We start from the raw sequence: 3382 nt of genomic DNA on the forward strand, positions 1-3382 counted from the left end.
AAAAAAAAAAGCATGTAACTGTATGAATGCTATGAAATCTTGCCTGATACACCTCCTGCCAGGAAACAGTGTTTTCTCCTTCAGACAGGGTACTGTGACTCAGACCTCCTGGGAGGGTACTACTGATGTGCTATGTGACCGTAACAGGATTCATTAATCCCTTTGTTTGCTCATCTGTAAAAGGATTATAAAAGTCAAGTTCCATGTAATTTACCCCAAACTGCAAGCATGCAATGAGATATTGATTGTCCCACCACGTCCATGGGAATGAAGTAAATACTCAAAGAAATAAGGGATACAAAAGGGTAGATTTTTCTAAATGCAAATAGAATGCCTACCACCTAACAAGTGTGAAACTTTCTGAGAAAGAAAAAAATGAGCATTCATACATTAATTTGTTCAAATTAGAGCCAGTTAAAATGGCCTATCATGTTTATTTTACTTCATATTAATGATCAGATAGCTAAGATAAAAGAAACAAATAGTGATTGAAAAAATGCTGTTGAGGAAAATACACTACTCTTTAAGGACAAGGGAAGCATTTTCTATGAAAACTAACTCATACATTTGTGATACTGTTTATCAAATCATGGGAAAATGTTTTTTCTTATTTTCATCTTAAATTAGACGAACAGTTGTCAGTCACTTGTAAATGCCAACAAAATGTGGAAAACCTTGAAAATAAAGCAGATGAGTCTCTGGCTCACTTTCCTGAACCACTGGAAGTAAACGGTTCTGAAGAAAATGGGAAAGATCGTGAAATCAAGAATCGGAGTGGCCCAGATGCATCTGAAGACAGAGAACTTGACAACACCTCAGACACCGAAAAAGAAGAAAAGAAGGAAAAGAACTGCACTCCTCAGGTGTTCTCTCCTCAGCAAAATGAAATCCTAGCTACAGTAACTTTTGGCGAATCAGAGGGTACATTGATGGGAAAAATTACAGTGTGGGGCAAACCAGACTCTGCAGAGTCTGCTAGTGTGGTTACTGGAAGAATTAATGCAGAAGTAAGATATGGCTCCCTTAACTTGAAAGTAGAAATCAAGAATGTTTCTTTGTTTGATTCTGGAACAAACCTTGTGACTGAGAAAAAGAAATGCTCGAAGAACAGTAAACGTTGTCATGAAAGACAATACCAGAAAAGCCAGTGTTCAAGTTGTCCAAAGTACCAGAGTCCACCAGCTGACCACCTAGTAGTAGACATTGGGGAATCTTCTGCACACAAAATTCAAACTATTGTCAACAAGAATTCCTTCCTGAAAATGGACATTGAAGGAAAGAATATTAAAATGGAGTATACTAACAGAAAGAAAAATCTAAAAGTTAACATCAAACCTGGCGAACAGGCACAAAGGAAAACCTGCAACAGGGAATGTGAAGATACATACTGTAGTGAAACAGATTATTCTGTAAAAAAGGCACCTCATAATACAGATTGTGAGTCATGTTTTCACTTTTACGAAAAGGAAGACACTGCATTCCAGGATGGATATATACTCCCTCCACCTAAAGAATTTGCTGATTGTGACAAAATGCATTTAGATACTATCACAGAGGGTGTGTCTTCATACCCTGTTAATGACAGAAAAGAATCTGACAGCTTCTCCACAGCCTTGAGAATTTGGGAGGGAGAAAATTATTTCAGTAAACATAACAAAAACAAGTATGAAGGCCACAACAATGAAAAGGAAGATTTCTCAAAAGATAAAATACTTTTCTCAAAAATGAATAATGCAAACTGTCTTGTAGCTAGTAATACCTTGAATAATTCAAATGTTGGGAAGGAATGCACCATCAGGAACAGTGCAGCAGGTCAAGAAAGAAATAACATTAACAAGTGCAATGACACAGGTCAAAAACCAGCAAGAAGAAAGTCTTTCCCAGATACTACCCTTGATGTAGCGTCACCAGTTCATCCTAGGAGGGATTCTGGCTTTTATTCATTGCCATCCTTATCCTTAAAAGTCCTGCCTAAGGAGACCAAAGCAGATATCTGTTTCAAGAACTCACTTGTTCATACCAGCTGTACAGAACTTTCTAAATGCCCTGACTTGACCTCATCACTAAGAAGTTTGAAAGCTCTTAAGTCTTCATATCAGTATGCTTTCACTTCATTTGATCATAATGTTACCATTTATCCTTCTGAACCTGATGAAAGTCTAGATGGCACTTGTTTACTGAATGATTATGCAGACTATGTGGAGCAAGATGAGGAAATAGAAGAAACAGTAATGGAGAGTCTTCATTCCCTTGAAACCATAAGCGAGAAAAAAGAAACTGAGTATGCCAAGCCTCTGAGAAATCTAGCCATATGGGAGGAAGATAGTGAGTCTACCGAAGATGCTTTAGATGAAGAAACACCAGAGCACCATCCAGAAAAGAATGTAGATTTGCAGAATAAAGCTCAGCTCATACAGGTCTTTCCACCTTCTAGAACTCCTTCTGGAGAATTTTTTAGTGACAAGGAAAGGTCTAATTATGCTTCTACAGAGTGCATCCCAAACCGACTATCAGACATACAGCAGAATGTTCAGCCAGTCTCTGCAGAGATTGAAGGGATAAAGAAAAGAAGAGGATCAGTAATGACTGTAATAACTGGAGAACTAGAACGACGAATCCAAGGTGACAGTAAATTGGTACCTGATCCCTTTGGCTCTGCGGTAAGAAAAGAGCCTAATCTTTCCTGTAGTGTACAAGAAAAATCTATGCTTTCACACTTGATATTGGATCTCAAGGAGCATAACATAGATAATGAATTAGAAAGCTTTTCTGAAATACAAGACATGCCTGGGGATACCCTCACTGAAGCCAGTTGCCATAATGATTCAGCCCAGACTGCCATGTTATCTACCTCTTCAGCATATATAGAAAATAAAGAAAATTTCACAGAACACTCATACATCAAGGAAAGAACAGAGGACATTTGCAGCAAAGAGTCACCTGATGATAGCATAAAAACAGACACTGAAGCACATCATCTACCTCAGTTAGTCAAATCCAGCTCTGATGAAGTTGAGAAAAAGATTGAAATGAAAGAAGTTCACCAGAATACAGATTTTCCCCCATCATCAGTAAAACAGATTAGTCAGAAAGGTATGTGCTTTAAGACTTTTATAGCTAATGTCCTTTACACACCCTCTGCGTAGTTATCTTAGTGCTTTGGTGATGTCTGTTTTGGGAAAATGAAATTATATTGCTACTTTACGAAAAAGATAATACTGATATTCCTAACTATTTGGTTATAATATGTAGTTATCACACTGAAGCAAATATTGAATTTTAAGTAGATCTTAGTCCTAATTCTGACTGAGCCTTTATGTGACATAGAAAGACTATAGTAGGTCATTTCTTATCTATATACAGCAAGGAAAACTGCATATAA

The sequence above is a fragment of the Meleagris gallopavo genome, chromosome Z (genome assembly GCF_000146605.3).
Source record: "Meleagris gallopavo isolate NT-WF06-2002-E0010 breed Aviagen turkey brand Nicholas breeding stock chromosome Z, Turkey_5.1, whole genome shotgun sequence".
NCBI classification, from domain to species: Eukaryota; Metazoa; Chordata; class Aves; order Galliformes; family Phasianidae; genus Meleagris; species Meleagris gallopavo.